Source organism: Excalfactoria chinensis, chromosome 7 (genome assembly GCF_039878825.1).
Source record: "Excalfactoria chinensis isolate bCotChi1 chromosome 7, bCotChi1.hap2, whole genome shotgun sequence".
Classification (NCBI taxonomy): Eukaryota; Metazoa; Chordata; class Aves; order Galliformes; family Phasianidae; genus Excalfactoria; species Excalfactoria chinensis.
In genome coordinates, this window is record NC_092831.1 from 1,947,266 (window position 1) to 1,972,291 (window position 25,026).

The 25,026-nt window shown below is 42.8% G+C and overlaps 1 protein-coding gene across 7 annotated transcripts in view; it reads right to left on the reverse strand.

Moving 5' to 3' along the window:
* MBD5 (methyl-CpG binding domain protein 5) overlaps positions 1-24,801 on the reverse strand; it is a 119,660-nt gene extending 94,859 nt beyond the window's left edge. For all 7 annotated transcript variants that reach the window (XM_072341926.1, XM_072341923.1, XM_072341924.1 and 4 more), the window contains exon 1: positions 24,518-24,801. The gene's annotated coding sequence lies outside the window, so the exon portion shown is untranslated. The remainder of the gene's footprint in view (positions 1-24,517) is intronic.
* Positions 24,802-25,026: the final 225 nt, after the last annotated feature.

Sequence of the window (25,026 nt, forward strand, 5' to 3'; positions counted from 1 at the left end):
CAGGCTTCTCTCCTCTGTTACATAGAACTGAACCTTGGCTTTCCGTAATTAAAAACGCACAAACAAGTTGGGCCTTCTCTAATTACATAATCAAACGGGGAATTTTTACCATGACATTTTGGTATGTGCTATGACAAACCTCTGTTATACACTCAGAACCTGACAGAAAATCATTTGGCGAGTTCAGAAGTGACAAGCCTTTCCCCTTTTTGGCACATTTCCTCTTTGATAGCAGTCAATTTCCCCCTCATTATAAATGGTAAAAGTAAAGATAACATGAAAAGGCCGCTTAGAATCAAAACAAAATGAAGGAATGCAAATGTATAGGGGAGTTACACAACTGCCAAGAACACCCGGAGCCTGCTAATCTGTTTATTACTTTGTATGTTCTCCTCAGCAGTGCATATGAAGCACTGAGAACTTGGAGAAGTGCATTTAAAAGCTGACTTCGAACACTGTCAGCATGAGTCAGACATCATTTACATGGCTGAAATTTCATGAAAGATCTTTGAAATCATACCTCCATAAACCTCACCGTGAATACTTATTTTTCAGCTTCCTCCTGCATCCCAATGGCTGTAACCCCGGGACCTTCACCAAAGCAAATAAATCCAACATCCCATTCTGAGTGCTGCAGGGCTGCCCCATCTTCGAGCACGGGCACAGAAGGGCCAATCAATACAGCAGCACTGGGAACACCGCTCAGCCATTTGAGCCCCAAACCTTTCACCACCAACCATATGCTCCCCTGGCATCCCCACATGGCTGGAAGAACCAGACAGCCTTTTCCCACACTAATTTGGTTTAGCCAGCCCGCTCCAAACACAGCTCCTTTTTGCAATTAGCCACAAGGGCACGAGAAAGTGGTCACAGATCCCCGATGTCTGCTAATGACACCTTGAAAGCTCAAAGAAAAGATGAAGGGGAAAAAAAGAAGAAAGAAAAGCTCTTCCATTCCTTCCAGAAGACCCAGTGCAGTCTGTGGGCTACAGCAGCATAGAGAAAAGATGTTCAGAAGGTTGTTGGACCAGCATCTGTGATGTTATCTCCCCAAACTCCACCGAAAAGCACAACCAATAAATGCTTTTTGTGACCTGCCATACACGTGTGTTGCTGCACACCATCCAGCACGGGTCTTCAGAAAGAGCCAGGGAGAAAATGAACTTGTGTGTCTCTCCAAAGGGCAGCTGCAGGACTTGGTATCACTGGGAAAGTCATGGGAACGAGACAGGGATCCACTGAGTGAGGATCCTGGTTTGCTCCAAACTTGCTTCTATCACAATGTGTGTTCACAACATAATATTTTCACACATAATATGCATCCATACAAAGGAGGAAACCCCAATAGCATAAAAAAAATAAAAAAAATTGGAAAACATGACTCCAAAGACCAGAGGAAAGGGCAGAAAGATGTCTTTATTTCCTTCTAAAGAAGGGACATGGCTTATTAATCAGCACTACTCATGAAGCAGGCCAACAAACATGGAGGTTAACACACATCAGCTGACAGCCATTCATCCTTATGAGGAACTCCAAGCCCATTCAGAATGTAACCAATTCACTACCTACTGATGGTCACAAGCAGCATGCACTTTGTTCTGGACAATCTAGATTGACCAATCTATATTCTGATACTGTTGACTTTAGATTTATGTTCTCTCTAAACCAAAAGGTAAACTTGCAGCAAACCTATTTGTCAATGAAGAACAATCTTTACGTATGTTTAAGTAAAAAAACAAAAAAGAGCAGCCTAAGTCTTTGTCTTAACCACCAAGAAATCCTTATCAACACAATAACTTCCAGAGATGCTAAATAATCTTACCTTAAGACTACTTTCTTCAGGTTATACTTATACTTGGTATTATTTAGACAGCACAGTGATAATCATGCAAAATTCAGTCTGCTTTCTCCTCCTCAGACTTAGGTCCTTAGCTCTGACAAAGCAGTTTCACATGCCAAACTCCTCATTTCTTTCCTGACTAAAATGTATGATAAGCCCACAGGACAACACAGGCATAGTTCTGCTACGTCCTGAACCCATTTCAGATGTCCTACTAAATGAATCCCAAGTTCCTGATCCTCCCTCCTGACTACTTGTTCTTCCTGGTGAGCATCCTACAGCCAGATGAGATCTCCTGGTGACTGCTAATGGAGCTGGTAATGCCTTCCCAAGCCATGTGCAAAAATTGTTGCAAGCAGACCCACTCACCATAGTACCTTCTAAAACCTCTCATCAGACACAGTTCAGTGCAGGATTCAGATACTGCACCGGGAGCAGAGTTCTAATTCTGACATTGACTCCAGCAAGCTACTTAATCTGGCTCAGCTTCCACTTCCCAACTTACATATTTTTTTCATAAATTACTGTGAGGATGAAGCAACAGATTCAGGTTAAAAATCAGTAAAATAAATAAATAAATAAATAAATAAATAGGAGATCTGAGCATATAATAAAGCAAAATAATTTCATCAAGGGGCAACAACTTAAGCTCATCAGGATGGAACTGGAAGAAAATCCATAAAGCCAACTTTAATCGCTGTTGTTAATTCGTACATGTTTTATAAACCAAACTAGAAATCAATGTGAGCGTGCCTGGCTATCAGCTGACACCAGGGAGGAGCAGACCTTCATCTGTATTCTTCCAGGTAGCAAACAGAAACTCACCAGAAATGACAAAAAACATGCAAGTTTTTTTCTCCTTCCAGCCAGACAGAGAACACAAGAGATCTAATGAGTTAAGTACTAGAGATGATGTCTAAGGTCCCTTCCAACTCACATGATACTATAATACTGTGATACTTATAAGGAAGATATTATGGCCAACAATAAAAACCAATATTGTATTCATATCAGAAACACCAGAAGTCTGGAAAGCTATAGGAATTAGCTGCTGAGGGACTGTATTCCTATTCAAACATTCTCCAGACAGGATGGATGAGAGATGATTGTCTTAATTTCCTTTATTTCCTATTGTTGATAGGATCCTGAAGAAGGAAAAGCCAAATTTTATTTAAGTAACAAGAACTATCATGATTCTTTTCCTGCTTTTCCATTCAGTGAACTCTGAAGCAGAAGGAACAAGGCTGTACCTTTGCTATCCCTGCGAACACTACACTACATTTGCTCACGTTTTAAAGGTTATCTTTGCAACCAGATGAGTTCAGAATTGATCTTTTAAAGCTAATATTTTCTCCTTCTTGGATGGGGCTTAAGCTCATGAGAAATTCCACTGTTTGAAAACAGGGAGTAAGCAAATACTTTTCTTGAGCTTCTCCTCAAACAGCTTTGCTCACTTGCCCTCACTTCCCATCCCCATTTTGGCCTTTTGTAAGTCAAAGACAGCCCCAGCAACCCAATATGACTCAGCCAATATGAACTTTAACTTCAGCACTGTTTGGTATGGATTTTGTCATATAAAGCATCAGTCTCATAACGTTAATTAAACACAGGTCTATAGAAAAGAACTCAGATGGACTCATTCCAATACTCCACAAAGTTATTTCTCCACTGGCGCATCCAGATAATTTATGGCAACTTACACTCATTTTATTCCACGTGACACTGGTAAACAAATTAATGTAGAATTTAATTGCCTTTGTCTATTCAGCACAGAATTGCCTTTTAGTAACATTTATCTGAAATTCCGAACCTCGAAGAAAATAAACCGCAATTGGGCTTTCTAAAATTGATCCTATTCAGGGGCTGACAAGTGTCACAGTCCTTAATCTGAATTTTCCTTGTCAGGGAGGAAGCGCACTCGATCAAACGATTCTGCAAGGAAGGCTGTTTTTCTGCTGTCTCATGTTTCCTGCAGTATTGTAGTCGCATACATTTTTCTGCATTTATTTATTTATTTATTGCATTTGTATCAACCGCTCTCCTCGCTTCCAGCAGAGCACACCAGAAACCCCTCTCAAAGCACCGTTTTTTTTTCTCCCCTCTACAGAAATACAAAATAACCCGATCTTTGTAACATCTATAGCTGATGTTGAGAGCCAAATGAAACAATCGAAGAGGGGGGGTAAAAAAAAAGCCCCACGCAACAACAAAACCAACAAAACAACACGATCATTGTTATATAATGCATACAGCCTCAGCCATGTTATTGCAAATCATTAAAACAACCCCTGAATATTCGGTCAGCACACAAAAATCAACCCCACATCTGAAGTGCATTTTCTAAAACCAAGTTTGGATTGTGATGCATTGAACGATTCCGAACGACACAAACCATGCATTCCTGACAGACCCATACATTTTCAGAATTCCTATCTGCTGAAAACATAACTTACAGTTCTACTGAACGTGACACAAAGCAGCTCCACAGGTACAAAGCACCTTCTCCTCAGCTCACTTTCACTCTGTGAGTAGCTTTAGCACAGATACATATGTACATATATTTGTATCTTTTAAGCAGAAGAGACAAATAAGAAATGAATGCCCAAACAGGACAGAGTTAGGTGCCAGGTTATGATGTTTTACCTGAAGGTCTTCCCTTCCTATTTGACTACCCTGAGGTTTGTAGCAATAGAGATGCATTTGAATCTGGGAGTGAAAGTTTGTTTTCTTTTCCTTAAAGAAACATGCAGGCTGGAGGATGGGAAAGGAAGTCGGCAGAAAGAAGGATGTCTGGACATTTGCCACCGTGAACATGAATCAACATCAGCAAAATAGAGCTATTTTTGCCTAGAAATATATGTGGATGTGTTTTTAGGACATCATCACAGTAGCCTAAAATTACATGGACTTTACATGTAGACATGCATAATGCATCCTTAGGCTTGGGACTCACACCCAACATCTGCAGAGGAGCTCATGCAGAGACAGAATGACCCTGACCATATACAACAGGATTCCTCAAGCTCTCACATGAATTTATCTGTGCTGCAAGAACGGCACAACTGAACTCCCATAATTAAATATTTTATGGACGTAGACATTCACTCTGATTTTCCTGTATCCTCAAACAAGGAGAGATCACTACTTCTGCCACTGGCTAAAACCAAGAAGAATTCCAGCAGTAGATTCCCAGCGCTATCAGACCAAGCAGCAAAAAGCATTATCCTCTGACCTAAGCTTGGGTTCACATTCACTCTTCCATCTTTGGGGTGGGGAGAGAAAAGAGGGAGAAGAATCCAAGCCCAAGGTATGTCTCACTACTAGCACAGGGTGTAACTGCAGACAGACAGACATGACCTAGTTTTAATCTCACTAGCTTGGGTACAAGCAGCAGAAGTGCCTGTGAGTGGCTGGAGCATGTCAAAGCCTGTTCTGCAGCAGGTTTGCAGCTTTTCATACCCAATCTGGCTGAAGCACGCCTCAATACACTGCAGTCACACCTTGGAGGCCCACAGCTGAATACCTATTGCTCAGAATTCCCTCAATAACCAGATGGATGCTAACAAACTAAAGGCCTCACAGCATCGAGGTGGGTCTCTGTCAGACACAACAAGGACAGCTACACTTCCTAGAAAGCTGTGGCAGTGCTCAGCCAAACACAGGAGCTCCTCTGCCTTAGACAAAGTCCTGACAGAGCTCTGCTCCTCTGGGCTGACTGCACTCCCTGTGAGCTAAGAGATTCACACAACAGCAGAAAGGAACCAGATTTTTTCATTTCCTTTTATTTCCTCCCATCCCCAACAATGATCCCATGCAAGAAACATGTAATTGCTATCTCCTACTAATCATTTTCTACTTATAAACATTAAAGAGCGCCAAGATGCTAAAGTCCTTTTCTTAAAGTATTAGGACAGCGTTAAAGTTCCTGGGCCAGAAAATTCAAGTCACTGAGAGAAACAACAGAGAAGGAAGAATACCCAGAAGTTTATGTAAGGAGACTTAAAAGCACCTCGCTGCAAGACTAAAGCCTATGGCCAAGAAGCTGTCAGAGTGACATGTTCCTGGTGTTCTGCTCAGCTCAGAAGCCTCAAACAGATGATCCAGGTTAGGAGCCTGAGCTGGCAGAAGGTTGAGCTTCACCATTCCCAAGAAATATGTTGGGTAAGACAAAACTCCTCCAATTTACTTCTCCAAACAAACAAAAGGTTTATGTGCTGCTACACCAAGATATTTCACGAAACACAAAAGAGGAATGAGCGCTATGTCTGAAAAAGGAAAACAAACTACGGAACAGTGAAATATGTGAGTCCTTATTCCTCGCAGAGACAAGAGAAACCTACTTAGGCTTGTTTCACTCCCAAGCAGTAACAAGTTAAAAATCTGCAGCCACACCTGTTTTAGAAAGCATACAGCTTATAACTTCCTTGGGCATACGGACCACTCTTCCAAATACACCTGGAATATCTCCTCCCTTTTCCTAATTTTTGGGTCTTTTTGACAACTCCCTCATTTTGTGTTACGCAATACTGAACTCTCCAATGGCAACTAAAAACTCTTGCCAGGATGTAAACGTACCTAAATGTACCTTAGGCACATGTACATCCACCATGGGTCAGAAGAGCCATCCAATCCTCCACTGGTAACACCAAGGACTTCCCACAGGCAGGTGAACATCCAACACAAGTCTACAAAGACTCTTAAGAGGGGCAACACCAATACAAATACTGAACAGAAATACTACTGTGTGTTGCAGAATTTCCAGCCTGCTTCCTCAGTAGTTTACAATTCAAGCTCTGACATCAAGTAGGACACTTGTTCTCCTCTTGCTTTTATTAAGCCCAGCAAGAGCAACTTTCTATCACTTTTAATTTCGACATGACTTCTTTGTTCCTCGTCAGCTTGAAGGAACAGTAGTAATGTTTTAGCCTGTGAAGGGATAGCCAGCCATCTTTTTCTTCAATCAGAACACATTTACAGAACTCTTTCATTCCTTTTGCAGTAAAAGGGTATCCTTTTAGATAGAAAAATTCTAAATTCCAACCTACTTTAACGCCAGAAAACTTCCCTGCACTGTACAAGAATAGGCAGGGCGGTGTAACCAATGGTCTGTATATGCCCATAAAATAGAAAACGTGATACTATCAAACTTCTCCTTCACAGCTGAGCCATCAGACTCTCCAAATTGGTCTCCAGAGCCCAGAAGGTGCTTGGGTGCCCAATAAGCTCTCCTACCATGGATACATGCTGACACCACAGTTCATTCCAGCTTCAGAGGGCAGCTCAGGGCATCCTCCTTGAGTTCAGCTGAGCAGGGAGGCAGGGCAAGGGTTTGGGCTTCCTTCTGAATGGAAGGCTATGGACATTCAGGGCCACAGGGCAGCTCCAAGGAGACATAATGAGGAGCTGGGTTGAGATGCCCTAACAACAGTTTGGAGGCTGCTTCCCCTACAAGCTGGTGAACAAACAAAGGCTGCCTCACAGAAGATACAGCTCCTAACTTGTCAGCATCTTCTGAACCCAAGTTTATCAAGTAGGTTCCCATCCAGAACTTACTGCTGGGTTATGAAGGACAGTTCAGAATAAGCACCAATTATTTATCAGTACAGATAGCATGACTTTTGCAGGACAACACAATTGTACAATGAAATGGTCCTAAACAAAACAAGGAAATGCTAAAGAGAGACAACTCAGCTGTATCATTTCCCTTTCTTCCCAATATCTAGAAAGATTTGCAAAAATTCAAGAGTTTTTGAAGATGTTTTTTGAGGTAGGAAGAAACAGTGTTATTTTCCCCAAATACTGTTCACAAGTAACCCTGAATTTACACAGCAAAGCAGTATACCGGTCTGTGCTATTGTACAGCAAGGTTTAATGCAATGTTTCACATAAACTTCTGAATAACTTGAGCAATGAAAAACACAAACAGGTGACACGTTCACTGACACATCTGTCACTGCATTTTTGCACTTCCATATTTAATATATTGTATGTTACACTATGAAGGAGCAAAGAAGCCTCAGAAGGTTACAAGCCAGAAGAAGAGGGGATGTAGTTTGAAGGAGCAACTTCCAAGCATCAGGAGCTTCCCTGCAAGCACTCGCTCACCTTCCCAGCAAGAGGCAGCTCAAGTTACTGCAGCAGTTGGCAGCTCATGACTACCACACTTGAGTTACTGTACTCACGTTTGCCCAGTAAGCATTAACTTGCATCCAAAGCTGGAGCTTAGAGTAATTTGACTATAAGCTGATGAATTTTGCTAATTAAGGTAAACTGTGATAACCTGATATATTATGTTTAATTGAATTTCCACGTAGAACATACCAGCAATGTTACTCTGACACATTTTGTCCCAGACCAAGAATTATCAGTCAGTAAAATAAAAACACATATAAAGATGTGGTTTGGGTTAATGCTTTTTCACAAACAGTGCTCAGCATGTTACAACTTTTATTTACCTGCCTGTTACTCCTCAGGATTGCTAATGCTGAAAACACATACTTCTTTATACACTTCTTACCATGCTGTATAATTTGCATAGAACCATTAAGGGTGGAGAAGGTCCCTAAGATCACCAAGTCCAACCCTACCCACCCCCCCCATGCCCACAGCCCATGTCCCTCAGTGCCACATCCCCACAGCTCTGGGACACCCCCAGGGATGGTGACCCCCTACTCCATGGGCAGCTGTGCAATGCCTGGCTGCTCTTTTTCCCAGCACCCAGCCTGAACTTCCTTTGATGCACCTTGAGGCCACGACATCAATCAACATAACTCAATAGTCTGCTGTGGGACAAACCATTCAGAATGAGCATGCCCAAGAGCTGTTAAATGGATGGGAAGGACTATGACTCTGGGGAAGACATCAGTAATGTACATCTTTTTATTTGAAATAAACAGGTACAGGCTGATCACATGGCTGTGCAACAACTGAAGAGCCTCTCCTTTGAGGAAATGACATGCATGGATATTCATCCAGTTCCCATCTCTATTACAGGAAGTAACCTTATAAGTTTCCTGTTTGATGTCTAAATTCATGATCAGATTCTGCACAACAGCTTTATGAACTTGAGCAATAGGACTGTGAGGTGGAAGAGCAAAGCAAAACAGAACAAGCAACCACAGCCCTGCAAGTCCTCTTTAAGGTCACCACCCTTAGGGACATAACCCAGGATCCTGCGTCAGTGAGCATGAATAAAAACCAAGAGAGAAGTGGCTAGAGCTGCAACCCAGTAAGTGGTAACTGAAACCTTTGTTATGATGGGCCAAAATAGGGGAAGTAACTTCCAGTTTTTAATTAATAACACTGTATTTATGAGGGAGCTTTATGTAAGCAGTTGGGTAGCTTCAGCTGCACACTAGTAACACTGTTTTACTGATCACTGTAACAACTAAGACAGACTCAAAACAAAGGGAAACAATGTAAACATGTAACTATTAGTGGATTTGAAGAAGTTTGTATTTATTCAAAACAAAAACCAAAACAACAAAACTCGTAGGGAACTAAAAACAAATAAAAAGTCCCCAACCCCCAGACTGGATGTACAGGTCTAGCAAGTATTACTGCATATTTCTGTAAACTTGCACGCTCCCTGTAACTCTATCACACCAGTAACATAATAGGGCCATATAGTTATTAGCATCAGAGGAGTGTCTGAGTCCAAACCGTCCTGTCACTGAATTAAGCTCAAAGAGCCCCAAAGCAGCTGTCCTCAGGCCCTCCTGCTAGCCATCCCCAGCCTGGCATCCCGCTAGCCTGGCTGCATGCATGCTGTCAGCCGGTGACATTCCTGAGCAGAGCTGTTTGCTAACCCTTTGTAATCCCCAATAAACAGTTCAATCATTAACAGCATTAACAACCTAGGTATCACGCAACAAATCATTTATGACCCTCCTTTTCCGCTCTCCTCGCTGGTTTTGGCTTTTTTACCTTTTTCTGCTTCTGTTGTTGTCTCAGTTCAGTTGAACTCTTTGTTCATTTATTCCTTCTGTTGGGGGTGGGGAAGAATCAAGAGTATTTTTCAGGCAGGAGATAGAAAGAATCCTTTTGTTCTGCTCGGATTGGTATTTTTACAAATTCGGTATGCTCTGCCATCAGTATTTATTCTGGCTTTATAGCCACCTGTGGTCAGAGGCCACAACGTTCCTGCACAAGATGCCCCAAAAACTCCTATGCAAAAATCTAAGATTTTACTTGGTTAAAAACAGAAATTAAGGTCTGCATTGGTAAATTACATCATTGATCTGGGCTATCTTTGCTAGAAAAGCTGTGGAATACTGAAAGTGTCAGTGCGGAAGTAACTACTGCAGACTCCTTGGAGACTTTCTCCAAGGGCACAACTTGGCATGTGGTTTTGTTTTACTATTTTGTTCTAACTGTATACTTACCAGTGGACAAAAAACTGTGTATTTTTCCATGTACTTTCAGTTAATTTAAAGATATGGTTTTTAATCTTTTTTTCTTTTTTTTTTTTTTTTTAAACACAAAGATTTGAAAGAAGAATCAGCAAACTTCTAGCCGTTACCGAAGGGTCTGCAATATCAGCATATAAAAATAAGCCAACAAGAGAACAGCACATTCTCCTTCTCATGGCAATGGATTTTCTGTACCTAGAGCTTCATGCAAAGCAAAGACAACAACACACTGGCTCACCTTGACCTGCCCCATGCTTGGACTGAATGAAGTAGGCCTGCACTCACTGCAGACTACAACTGCATGTCTGCTGTGCAGAGCACACCACCACCACTGATCAACCACCACCACTGATCAACACTGTATTAACGCCACCCTTCAAATGGCTGTGGTTTTGTCTTGAGGCACAGAATGCTCCTCATCCTAGAGCTGCTAGTTCTGTGATTTAAACACGGCCATATGAGGGACTCTTAAGGTCATCGTATAAGTGCCAAGTGGGTAGTGACAATGGAATACTTCTCTGAAAAAATCATGCTGTTCAGAAAGTATAAGCCCTTCACTGCCCAAATAAATGAACAGCAGAGCTCCCCGCCATGTGAAATCTTACACTTTGCCAATACAAACTTGTTACATTTATTACTGGAAGAGACTTAATATGGCTAACAAAGACCTGTGTTACCAGTCAGCAATCTTCACAAGCGAGCCTTCATGAGTGCACACAATTAAATCAGTGAAGACCATCTTCTCCAAAGCCAGTTATCACTTCAGACACACGTGTTGTGTTCCCCATTTGCCAGGATCGGCACAGTGTATGAGAGGTACTGAAAGCATCTCCATGACTGCAGAAACAACAGGCTCCTAACAAAGACAGACCAATCTCCAAACTCTTGCAGTTTGGGTAACGTCCAACTGGTTCTGGGCTGCTGTAGCACTTGCCATTCATCTAGCAATTGAAATGAGACCCGGTTCACCATCAGGGAAGTTCCACGTATGATCAACTAACTTTACAGAAGCTCTCAAGTACCTCATATATTTGTATCTATGCATTTCACCTCCTTGTATTCACCTTGCATCAGAAGACACCTGCAGATACTACAGCAGCTGCTGCATGCAGCCCACTTCATGGGCCTGATGTAACAACTCCCCTCTGAGGACAGCCAGCACCTTCCACGAGTCAAAAGGTGGGAAGAGGTCCCAAACCCTTGGTCACTCTCAGGCTGCAGCCTGTTGAAACAGGAGCTCACACCAAGCAGGCACTGCTCATCCAACAGAGCCAGAACCAGAGTTTGGCCCTGGCAAGAAGTTCACTGCAGAGCTCGGAAAAGGTGATAGCAAACAATCATGCAACTGGACTGAAAGAGGACAAACACGCTCTTTAACAGAGTGCATACGAACGTGCAGACTGGCTACAGCAGTCACAATTTCAGAAACTCAGCAACAACAAAGCGCAACTGCAAGATGCAGCTACATACGCATCTGGGTCACAGCACTGTAAAGGTGTTGGTCTCCTTACACGTTCACAGTTCTATCAATCTTTAGGCATGTTCAGTAACATCATAATAAGCTGCACTGATCCTTGTTATCATGGTGGGCTGGTACAAGTGAAGTACCTAGCCAAGCCAATCCTCTGTACCTAAAACAACAAGTCATTTCTCTGTGAGAATGCCGTCTGAGTAAAGGATAATGCTCACGATACAAGTAAGCCCAACACAAGTCTCAACTGGCACTGGCATGACTGATCTCAGACTCGATGGCTTCAGCGCAGCGTATCTGGCTCCACCTGCTCCACTCTTCAGTATGTACACACCCCACTGTCTCTAGCACACGTTCCAGAAGCATTACCAGCCCATAAGGCTGGGAGGATGACTATATATGTATGTTTGGTTTTCTAAAATGCTGAAGACAAATGGACAGCTTTGCTGTTGGACAGGCAGTAAAATCCAGCAGAGGAGTCTGGGAGGGCACAGAGCTGAGAGCAGTGGGGAGCAATGCACGTGCCCAGGTCGCAGCTCACCTGCTGGGGAGAAGCAAGCTCTGGCCAGCTGACCCCTAACTAATTCTATGAGTCCTGCCCATGCATTCCAGAGAGGCACAAATTTTCTCCATAAAGCATACATGGATGTGGAAAGCAACACAGGGTAGAAAACCAACCCCACAAGACCTGCAAAAGTGTTTAATTGTTCCAATTCACAGAATCACAGAATTATCAAGGTTGGAAAAGACCTAGAAGATCATCTAGTCCAACCATTACCAATACTTCCCAGCTAAATCATATCCCTCAAACAGAATCACATATCCCTCAAACAGAATCGCTGTTTAGGTGCTTCTGTTAAGGTGCCATCGTTTCTCCCATAACAACAAATTCACTCTGAAAAAGAAAGAAAATAGCTAAAAGCCTACTAAAATGCTTATTTCAAGACGTAAGCATTCAGTTTTTAATCTGAGTGCTCAAAACTCCGAGATGGTAGCTCAAGAACAGAAGATCAAGAGGATACCTAAAGCAAACCCAGCTCTGAAACAGGCTAATGTCTGCCTTCCCTTCGTGCTGGTAGTTCAGCCTCCCTCCACATCCTGCCTCAGTTACCTACTGTAGGCTGAAGATAATCTCTTCCAGGCTTCTCAAACGCTGACAGAGGAAACTCTGCAAGCACACCAAACTACCTCCTTTCCTCCTTGAAAATATACAATAACCTACAACTTCCTTCTGTGTCCTACTTGGAGTCCATCATTTTCTTCCTTCTTTTTCAAATCCACTAACATAAAATTTTATAAGTGTCAATTCAACGAAGAAAAAACTAGAAAGTTAGTTCTGACAGCCTCCCTTCTCAAAAATTTAATAATAATAATAAAAGATATCCTCTGCTCTTGAAGCCTTGAAGAGATGAGCTGAGTAGCCTTAGGTATTCGACAGCTATATTTATGAAGAAGGTTTTTAGTCATTAAACACGCAACCCTCTACAGAAATTACAGAAATCAGGAAAGCGCTTTGCCCAAGTCACAAACTTCTCCTTCTGTTGCACAGAGGAAAACGTGCCACGCTCTTGTGCTGAACACAACTCACCTCCCAGAGATGTGCAGGTCCTACTCAGTTCTGGATGGGAAAGAGCTCCCATTGGATAATACTGGCAAGACAAGTAGTCTCCAAAACAAATAAACAATCAAAATACCCCACAGATGTATCTGTGCAAACATATGCTATTCAAATTTAGGAAGGCAGGCATCTCCAACGCAGCAACACAGCTTTCTGTCCAGACATCATTCTAAAGTTTCAGTATGGAAAACATTATTAAAACTTAAGCAACAAACCAATATTAAAATGGTAGCACTCAATCACAGCAGTATTAAAAATAAAACAACAAAAATGCACAGGAAAAATAATAGATCAAAGAATATACGAGTGTTACTTTTCTATGTAGAAACAGCATTCTACTTTAAAATGAAGCAAGATGTGGCGGTGCAAGTAGAAGTAAGGTAGCACTCTCCTGTTGATAAACAAAAATGAGATCACTACTCTTGAATATTCAAGATCTCCATGCTGCAGAGTTTATTTGCCCTGCTTTAATCCAGAACAATTAAGCTTGATTCTAAAATTTTGCATTTCACAGTGGTGAGAAAAACATGTAACGAGAAGGCTCAGTGCAGCCTAATCCAGCTGCTGAGCGAGCATTTACTTTTCCTGCAGAACAGGCATTATCACTTTGGTGGATCCACCCACCCCCACATCTATCTCAAGTCAAACAGTCAATCGACCAGCATATTGCTATATCAAATCTAAATTAAAAATTCTCCTAACTCTGGTTTTCTAACTTAGAACACATCTATTAACACACTATTCATCAGATGCTGAACCACGGGGAAAGCACATAACTGGCTGCTACTGTGCAGATCATTTCATTGCAGCTGATTGAACAAATCCCTTTTCCATGTTTTTTGGCAGAATTCTATCAAAGCAGTTATTTATAAGGAAGTTGTGCAGCTGTCGTAGTTTAGAGAAAAACAAATTTAAGTATTTTAGGAAAGTTGTTTCTCTCTTTTTTTTTTCCTTCCCTTGTTAAGTCTTGAACAGGAAAATAAAGGACGAAAAAATTAAGTTCTTGTAAGTTCAAAGCCATTCCCTTCCAGCCAACACAAACACTAAGAAGCTAACAGAGAACAGCATCAGCAATTGGAATTTAAGCTGTCCAATGGAAATTAGATTTAGAAATCAAGTTTCTCTCATCAGAAATCTCTTCTAGTGTTCACCCTAAATTACCACTTCTCTTATTCTTTGCCGAACTATTTAAAACCATCCCACTGTATTAAGTCCAAAACCATTTTCACAGCAGGAAAAAAATCCCTCATTATTACTATTATTCTATATTACAGTACCACCAAGGCTCCAGTAGGATTGACAAGTCCACAGAAAGAACATCGTCCAGAAGACACACAAAGCACTCAGACACTGAATTCAAAGGGATCAGAAAATAACTCCTTAAATGCAGATTGTTTAAAGCTTACAAAATCAACACATCTGGTTCTTCCTTCTGCTCAGGCTTCTCAAAAATGTTTAGCCCCATTCCTGTGAAATGCTAAAGCAGTCATATCACATAGGAACTGTGTTATTTAAGAGATGCTTATTTTCTCCCTAAGAAATATCAAACTTATTTCCTATGGCGTAAGCCAAACTTCAGACTGTTATCTCAACCAGGAGATGCTGTACATCTTCTTAAAGCTCCTATTGGATATAAAATCTATGCTGTAACCGACAGAAGGCTGTCCCTGAGTACATCCAGAAACATTAGCCTGAAAATGCAAACCATTTTAAGAACAGCTTTCATATTTCTGTGAATTGTAAGACACTCCTGCTCCTGTGAATTAAATTCAGGCTTAAAACTCCGAAGACAAGAGTTAAAAAATAAGAAGTTAAATTCTCTACCAGAACGCATTTGCTCAAGTGCAAAGCTCACAAATGCTAAAATTGTTGGCAACGCTTCTGCATTTCTGAATCATTAGGTAGTCAAACTATTTTTTGATTTTGCTTGCGTGATGTTGGATTATAATAATCCATATAAACAAGCGGCTTCCCCTTGCTAGGAATACTGCGCTTACTTTTGGTCATCTGATGTCGAAGGGATGCAAAAAAACACGCGGAGGATCAGAAAGAACTAACAAAAAGCAACTTGCATGTACAGTAGTGGAACAGAACTGTCTGTATAGGAGACTAATGAAAATGAATACAGTCAAAGTAAACAAACTAAGGGAGAGCCAGGGAAGGTATGCTGAGCATTTCGGTCACCCTGCTCAGAAAACAATGAAGGGATGCTTTTCCTCATGAAAACTTAAACACGTAGGGCTTTGTGAGGGAGAGCTGCTCATCTGGGGAAGTACACAGTTCTCCGATGCTTCCCCACCACTGAGATGCGGAATGCTCAGCTGCACAGTGGGACTGAAGCAGGACAACAACAACAAAGCCAAGAAGGAGTCATGTCTTCAGTTGCTTAGAGACCTCCTTCCTTAATGGAAGCCTAAACATCTGGGCAAAAATCACAATACTGGAGCACTTCTACTAAGAGTAGTTACCATCTGAAAACAACGGGGCTTGCTGCCCACATCTGTCTGATGAGCTGGATGTACCAACCATCAGCTCTTCCAAGTCTAGTACAAATATTATGCATTTATTTATAAGCCTGACAGTACTTTTATGCCTATTCTATTTTCCAAACCATCTCGTGACTTTCTTAAGACTGGGTCTCAGCAACACTTTCTGGTTGACACTGTGTGAAAATACAAGCCAGGATTTCATACTTGGACAGCAGGGACTCATCCACATGCAGCATCTCACTGCTCAAAGCCAGCTCCTCCAGTGAAGGCAGCTTTGCTACTGGTTGTTTGCATAAAAAGCAACGTATTTCTACTTAGCAATGCTGACTTGTGGCATTCCAATCTTGGTGCTGCCACGCTCAATGCAAATGCCATGTCTTATGGCAACAAAGAGCCAGTAAGTGCTTGGGGACTCCAATATGGGAAGGATGCAATGTGCAAGTGAAGCAAGCAGCAGGAAGGTCCGTGCATATCGGGGACAGCATAATTGTGTATTGCACTCAACGGGATTAGCACAGAGATTAAAAAAGTAGTAATTATTCACAAATTTTTGATGGAAGTAAGCATTTGTATAACCTTATCCTAAAATACCACCTGCCTGTGGAGACCTCTAGCATACATCCAACAGGTTTTTTTTCAGACCTTACATTAGAACATCAAACAGAAGCCTGGGTAACATTAAAGAGCTCTTTTTCCAAGACACCAATAACTGGAGATGCTTTAAGACACCTCCAGTTTAAGGTTCACCAGTGGTTAGCAATGAAATGCTTTACAATCACCACCATGAAAAAGTTTGTTATTCTACATATGAATTTTCATTACTTTTATCAAAACAGTAACTAAAAAGTATTGCTTCATTTTTCCATAGCAGAAGCTCAGATGTGTTCTAGATAGTTACTAGTACTATAATTATTTGCAATAATTAGCAGAAGCTGGATATTAATACCTTTCATACCATGTTTACGTTGGTAAGGTAAAAAAAATGGTAGACAAAATTTATGCATTCGTTTTCTGATGGAAGTTATTGCAGTGATAACTATCAAGGAAGAAAAGTTCTGTAGGTCCTACACACAGACAGACATTCATCAGCACAAAGCCATTTCAAGTTTCTTTTACTTAAAAAAACAAACAAAAAACACAACCCCCACAAACCAACCAAAAACCTTAAAGGTAATATTAAATTTGCTGTTTATTTTCCAGTCCAGAAGTACATTCCTCAACTTCACCGCGTGGCTGCAGATTCTTAGCAGAACTCTTATACTAGATAATGACTTCTGCGTTGCATACGAGATGGTCAAGGCTGATTCATAACTGTGAGATTTATTTTAAAAATAAATATGTAAATAAAAGGAGCATGGGAAAAAGACCAGCAAAACCCACCAGCAGGGGAAGAAAGCTAAACATGTAAAGCAATCCACTTGGAATCTGCATCTCAGCTGATTAAGAAGTCACCTGTCACCTACCAACCAGCACAGGTGGCCATTATATGCTTAGAAGCACTCATTCCCTCTTTTCCTACACTGAAGTCAGAATTCATGCTAAACTCCTGTTTAGGGTTTGATCCCACACCCACTGCAGTTGCCGTCACGTCATATCTGAGCACTGACATGAGTGCAAACAAAACAGAACGCTCATGTTCTTCCCTGATGAAATTATTTAATGTGTAGAATTTTAATCACAAAATATCAGTACATGAAGAATTACACTGGTAAATCAAAATTAAAATAGACTTGGGAGGGTCTTCTATATAATTTGGGGTATTATCAAAAAATAACATTGTGCTCTGGCCAAACTGCAAGAGCCCCAACCAAGATGTTACGAGCAATAACCCAGCTTTCAGGAAGAAACATCCACAGCACCACAGTGAGCACTGCAACTTTATAGATAGTACGTTCGGCACAGATGGACAAGTAATTTTTAGAAATGAATCACGCTGCAAATGATTTTACTAATTTTAAAACAGAGGTGAGGAACCAATAGCCTGCAGGCCAGATATGGCAGGCTGCTGCAGTTCAGATGGCTCACAGACACACACACACACGCCTCACTGCTAACACCACCAAGGCAGGCTTCAAGGAAAGCCATTCGGGTTTTAAAAGGCTCTAACAACTCACGTATTTCTAAACACATAATCCCTAAACACAAACATCAGCCCGAAGTTGCAAGGATTAAGTGAAATCTACGCTATTAGTTCACAAATCAAAAAAGCAGAAATCAAACCCCTGAGTTGCTTTCCATTAAATACAGCCCATCGCTGCTATCCTCAGAAGGTGAGACTTCACAGCCTGAAACATTTACATTATCTTAGCAGAGAAAAGACAGTGGGGCTTCAAATTCAGACAGCAGCCCATGCTGCACTTATGGCAGAAGCATTTCAATACCTGCTTTGACAGAAAGGAACATATATATACCACAGAGCTTATTTAGGACAAACTTCCACTGAAATCAATTAGTGGTTTGCCCTGAAAAGACCCAGTCCCACCTATAGACTTAAGTCTTTCATAGGCAGGTTTTGTTGGTTTTTTTTTATTCCAAAGTGCAAAGTATTTCTGAACCTGAAAATGTATGCAAGGCTCCAAATGTGAAAAGAATAACAAGTAAAAAAAGTTCAGAAGAATATACCAAGGAAGAGAGAAATCTTCAGCTACCAGTCTATTTCCATCGTTCCTGGCAACTACATTGCAGCTGCCATGACTGTACTGCTATTTAGTAAAGTGAAGGCTGCAGCTTTAATTGAAGTTGGGATGTTGTAAACAGTGAGCTGCCTGGCTCCGGCCCGTGCTCCAATACCAGCAGCAGCACAGCAATGGGAAGCATAAACAAACCTTTTAACTAGATTACAGCTTCTAAACTGGCCAAGAAATCCTTCAGCAAGGACTCCTGTGTGACAAAATGGCAAAGGAAGAAAAACATTTTCAAACAGCATCTTTAAAAAAACCCCACATCTTACCTGAGACAACATGAATGGGAGTCTGCTAGGGACAAGGACTGAAGTCTTCAAATGGGGCTACCCTTAAAAATCACCATTGGAGGAAAAAAAAAAAGGGCACAATATTCCAAAACAAATGGCTGCAAAACGGAACAGTATTTTTCAAAAGCTCTAATGCCTCAAAATGCATTTAAAGACATGTTGGTGAGCATTCAACTACCAGAAGATGTTACCATTCCAATTGCAAGTAGCCATGCTGGAGAACGACCCAGCTAAAATGCATTGCATCACATTTGTGCCAACACATCCACCTCTTGCACCTGATCCTTCTAACAACCTGCCTTAGCTGAGCTTCTTCCTCATGGAGCTCACAAGGCCCATAACCCAGGAAAAAGAAAATTCTACTGTAAAAATCCGGATTTTTGACAAAATAATTCTTCTCATCTAAAGATTGGATACCGATCCAGAACAAGAACATACATACACGGTTCTCTTCTATGCACATAAAAGAAATTACCTCAAGCCAACAGCATGTATATACAAAAGGTAAACAAACACCTCAGTGTTGGTTGCATCAAAGTCTTAAAAGGCATGAAAGAAAACAACAGCCCCCTCCCCCACACCGTACAAGTAGTTTGGATGCACAATTAAAATATAAACCAGTGCCAGCAGAGTCCCACCACAAGACAGCAAATCTGTGCTTGTTTTCGTGGGCTAATCACATATAGAAGCGTATAGGTGAATTTGTGTGTATATATAAGTATATATGTTTGCATGCATATGCCTGCACGAGTATACAAACACGTGTACAACAATATAGGTTAGGTATATGGGTAAAAGCTTGAAGATTGAACACCAAAGCAATGCCTTACACAAATAAACGAGGATCTCAGTAGGCTTCAAGCGACAATCCTAAATAACGCGTCAGCAAAGATCTACCTGAGCTTAAAAATCAAACCCCAAAAACTGGTAAACTGAAATTTAATGTAAAGTTTATGAAACACCAGACAGTCCGAATGGCAAAATTAAACCATCTGCATGACGTAGGTCTACCTTTTCCTTGGCTGTTTTTTCCCTTTCTCCTACAGTAGGCTGCATTTGCTCCCTTTGGTAGCAGGGTACAAGGCAACATTAGCGTAAGCCTCTTTGCTATCTGGATGTTGAGAATTTCACCATTTGATCCAACAGGATTTGTTGGGCAAACAATTGACAACTGCTCTGGTTCCCCCCGACTCAGCGCTATTTCTTTGTGTGACCATGCTACTGACTGTGCAGACCAAGGGCCTAATATTTAAGATGCTATTTACGTTTGAGATTACTCTGCCTCCTGTAAGTAACAAAATAAATTTGGATTTCACGTCAATGAAAAATGGAGACTAATCTCAAATGAAAAGCATATATATATATATATATTTAAATCCTGGACTTCACCATATATGGGAATTATGTAATTAACATAATGCTTCTACAGGTCCTAGCTACCAGCCACTGTGAGGAAATATGACTTCTTAAAACGCTGCTTGCTTTATTATGAAATATCTCTTGTAAGAGAAAAATAAAAGATACACAAAAAAGGCACACTATAAAATCTAACAGATGAACAAAACCCTTTATTCCTTCTTTAATAAAGGCAGTTATGAGAAACTCCAACTAATTTCCAGTCCTTTAAACACTTTCATTTTTAAAGTAAACTTCAATCCCTTGAAACAGAGGAGTTCAGAACAAACACACAGTGGTAACAACAAAGTGACAAACACCCCTCATGTATCACCAGCTCTCTGTATCACCCCACAACGTCCCTCAGCTCCAGCCCATGGAACCAACATCTGGTGAAGAACAAGGCACTCAAAGCCATGGTTTGTTCCACGGTCATTCCCACGGGAAGGGACAATTCCGCAGTGGGAACATCTGTCGAGCTGCAGACAAACTGAGCTGATCAAGTGGTATCACAAAGGTCTATGAATAGCCATCTCACGGTAATGACTGATTCCTGCTGCCATGTGCCACATCAGAACAACAACTCAGAGGTACAGCTCCAAAGACAAATCTGTATGGCCACACAATTGCTTCATTTTAAGCACTGCTTTAAAGCATCTACTTTTTGTACCTCTTTTATATATTCCTGCATGTACACAAACACATTTGTGTATGTAGCTAAACATATATAGAATCATAGAATTACCCAGGTTGGAAAAGACCTTGGATATACACATATGTACCCAGGTACATAGTAAGACATATACTCACTATCTGTAATCTTATATTTAATATGGTTTTGACAAATTTTAAGTTGATTTTATAATTCTATTAAATCTGAACCCCTTTCTAGACAATTCATCAATAATAGCAGCCACGGTGATAAAGAACTCTGAATCTGGAGAGCAGAAAGGAGTCAGCCCTGCCTAATTTCTGAACTGCTGCTCTTTGTGAGCATCCCACTTGATTTAAATGTAGCTCCACAGCTTTCAGGAGGCTTTAACAGCTGACACATCCCCAATGATTGTCCAAACTATTATTTCAAATCCAGGCTTTGCTCCCTGTGTAGGCCTACCTGAAACTGCCTGAGCAGCATCGTGCCATCCAAGAGTTCCAGAAATAATTGCAATGTAAAGTCAGGGAAAGCCTGTGGTTTCAAACATTCAGATCACTCTTGAAAACAAAGTCCTTGATGACAAAAGCTCTTTCAAAAATGTATCCCGTATATTTTTCTTACTGAGATTGATGGTAACTTTGATATTCACTTCCACCAGGATAAAAGAGAAAGCAATGTAAGGTCTTTAAACTAAACCAAACCAACCAACCAAGCCCCGGACCAGCATAACAAAACAAAGCACAGCAGCAGAACCACTCCTTGCTTTCCAAAAGTTTTAACAGCATTTCTGAAAAGGAAGCTTAGCCACTTCCAAAACTTGTGTCCTGAGCCACCTACAGCTGAGATCCTTCTCTTGAAAGCTGCTGTGGCCATGGGGCCTCTTAAGACCTGGGAAGAGGCAGGGAGTAGCAGGGCTGCAGACAGGCACGGGGGCCCACTCACATGGCAAGCTCCCTTCCAGAAGGGCATCCATCCATGTTGGAGGCTCACTGCCGCTTCAGATATGGATGTTGCAGCTATGGACTGAAGTCAAGGTGCAGACCTTCCACATGCAAACAATTGCCACGAGTAACCGTAGGGTAAAAAAATAACATACTGACAAATTGAGTCAAATAAACCCTGATGTAAAACAAGGCGTTCTCTTTTTGAGAAGAGTGTTGCTTATACCAACATTTTCAGTGCCTTTTAGAAGGAACAAAGAGACTGATCCCTCCAGATCCAAAGAACGAAGGGATTATAAGCAGAGGAAAAATTAAATCACTGAAAGTCCTCCATCGTAAAGAAGGTTCTCTTTAAACATCTGCTTACCTAGACCAAATACAAATGAACACATTCAACTACAATGAGCAGCACCACAGCAAACTTCAAGGGAAGACTTACTTCTAAAGGACAGCTACAAGCCTGGCCCAAGCAGAACCTTTACATCTATCACAGCCTACATCTTGGTGCCACAGGCCTCCTTGCAAAGCAACCCCTCAGACTGTGAGCCTGGGCAGCCACTAACCTGGAATATGTAAAAACAAATAAACAAATCGCTATGCTCAGAAGATAAATAATTGAAATCTATGCACACAGTTCTCCTGGAAACAACAAATATTTGTAAATACCTTTTCCTAACGGCAGCATGAAGAGCTTAAGAAAAGCAAAAAAACTACCCTGCTTCTCCATTATAGCTGTTGATAACTAGCAGCCTGCAGTAAAATGAGCACACAGATTCAGTTCTTCCAGTTCTTAAGAGGTCGCTGTCATAGTGGCCAGACAACCCAAATCAGCCTTAGACCCCGTGGTATGAGGAACTGCTGTGGAAACACAGGAATTACCTCTGGCACAACACAAGCACACTCGTTCAGAGCCTCAGCCCCACAAATGGTTCCTCAGGACCGCTCCTATCTAATCCCCAAACCAGCAGATGTCCATTCAGCACAGACATGGCTGTAGGAACCAGAGGCCTATGGAAATGAAGTTCCGCCAGCAAATCCATCTCTAGGGTTTACAATCAGAGGACACTATGGGTTGTTCTACCCAGTTTCAGAATTCTGTTAGGGCATTTTACTGAGCAACCAGATTAAATCAAATCCTGTCCATCCTAATTGTTAAAACACGCAGAAATAAAAGTATTACTCTTTGTGATAAATAATACATCTCATCAGCTGGAGGCCATGGAAGTTGCAGGCAGATCTGCGGCTCCGCAAATACAGGGAGCATAAACCTGAGGCTACCCCAGGTTTCCACACGGAAATGAGAGTACATCAGTGGTATCTCAGGTTGAGAAACAGCACTGTCATGAAGAAGAGGAAACAGAGTCCTCTATTCCTGGGCAGTCTTCTGCTGTCCAATCCTCGCACACGGTAAGTTAACTAAAAGAACAATAATATATTTAAAGAACGAGTTTTTATACATTTATCAGCTAGGTCTGAAGATGATTCTCATCAGCTTTGAAGACGATGATCACTTTGTCAAAGTTTTTCACATGTTTAAAACCAAAAGTACCTCATTTTCACAAGCTAGCAGAAAACTTAAGGCAAACTATTAGGAAGAACTAGAGTTCAGGCCGTTACCTTCCAGTCTTCCTCATGACATTTTTAGGTTATCAGACCAAATGTACGTTTCTTCCATTCTTTTCACCCAATCTAATTACTCCTTTCTCAAACTCTTTCCAGCCTGGTCACAAAACCGCTGCTTCAAATTAGAAACCGGAGATCCCAAAGCATCCACGGGCGATCCCTTTCTTGTGGGTGCCCTTCCAGCATGAGGCAGAGGCAACACACACCCGACGCTGACCTCCATTTAGCTGCCATGCCCCAATGAAACACATCCTCACGGCCTACTTCGTGGCTCAGCACACACCATGGTGCGCAACTCACCGCGCTCCAGCTGCCTTTTTAAGATCACAAAGAGCGTAATTAAGCTCCAGAAAGAAGCAGACAACAGCATATGTCCCACTTATAGAGGGGGGCTCTTACATCAGCTACGTATCAACGTCTCAGCTCTGACTTCTGGATTCTTTCTAACCTCTGGAAGGCTTGTGCTAGCGTTTACTTCAACTCACTTCAGCAAGTAGCTTATCCCCTTACATCTTATGCATTCTAGGCGTTTTGACACGTAGCTTTCCTTTAATTAGCAGGAAGCTGTCGGTTGAGCCCGCAGACGGCACCGAGCCCCGCTGACCACCACGGTTCTGGCTACTGACGGAGCCCCGGCCTTCCACGGGCAGCCAGACCCCAACCCGAGCCAACTCCGGACCGAACGCAGCTGCTGACCATCCGAACCCCCGAGCTCTGAGGCACCTCCTGACCTGGGGAACCGCCTGCGTGCGCCCCGAGCCCAGCTCTCCAACTTCAGCGGGCAAACAAGTCTTTGTATGACCGGGGCCTACCGCCGGACCGAGCCCAAACCCGGCACCGAACCTTCACCAACCTCCGACACCCCCCTCCGCTCCCCACCAGGACTCTCCGCAAGCCGCTCCGACCACCGAACCCCCCCGCTCCGCACGGCAAAACCCCAACGCTTCTCACCCCCACCCCCCGAACTTTCGCACCCCCGGGCCACACGCAAACCCCGCGGCTCTCTCCCCGCTCCCCGGGCCCGGCGGCGCCGCGAGGTGACAGGCGGCCGGCCCTGAGGTAAACAACCGCCCCCCGCGCCCCGCCGCGGCCCCGCCACTCACCTCAGCGGCCCCCCGGCGCCCGGCCGGCCCCGGAGCGGCGCAGGCGGCGAACGCACACAAAGGGCAATAAAGGGGGAGGAGGGGAGCGCGGGGGGTGGGGGCCGCCCGGCTGCTCCGTGCTCCCGGCGGGGCCCTTTCTCCCTCCGCTGACGGCCGCGGGGAGGAGGAGAAGGAGGAGGAGGGAGGAGGGAAGAAACTCTCCGCTGTCGCCTCACTCAGCCCCGGGTTCCTCCGGTCCGGGGGGGGGGGTTGGGGAGGGGGGGGAAAGGGGGGGGGGGAAGAAAGTCGGTGGCCGTGCAGCGGCCCCCCCCAGCCCCCGCGGCGGAGAAATGGGCGGCCTGTCCCTTTAACGATATAAATAACGGCCCCCCCCCGCCCCCCCCGCGCTCCTCATCGTCAGCTGCCGCCGCTCCGGCTGCTGGGGGCTCCGGCGCTGCCGGGGAGGAAGATGGGAGGCAGCCACTGCGCATGCGCCGCGGGGGAGCTCGGGAGGCCGCGGGGGGGGGGGG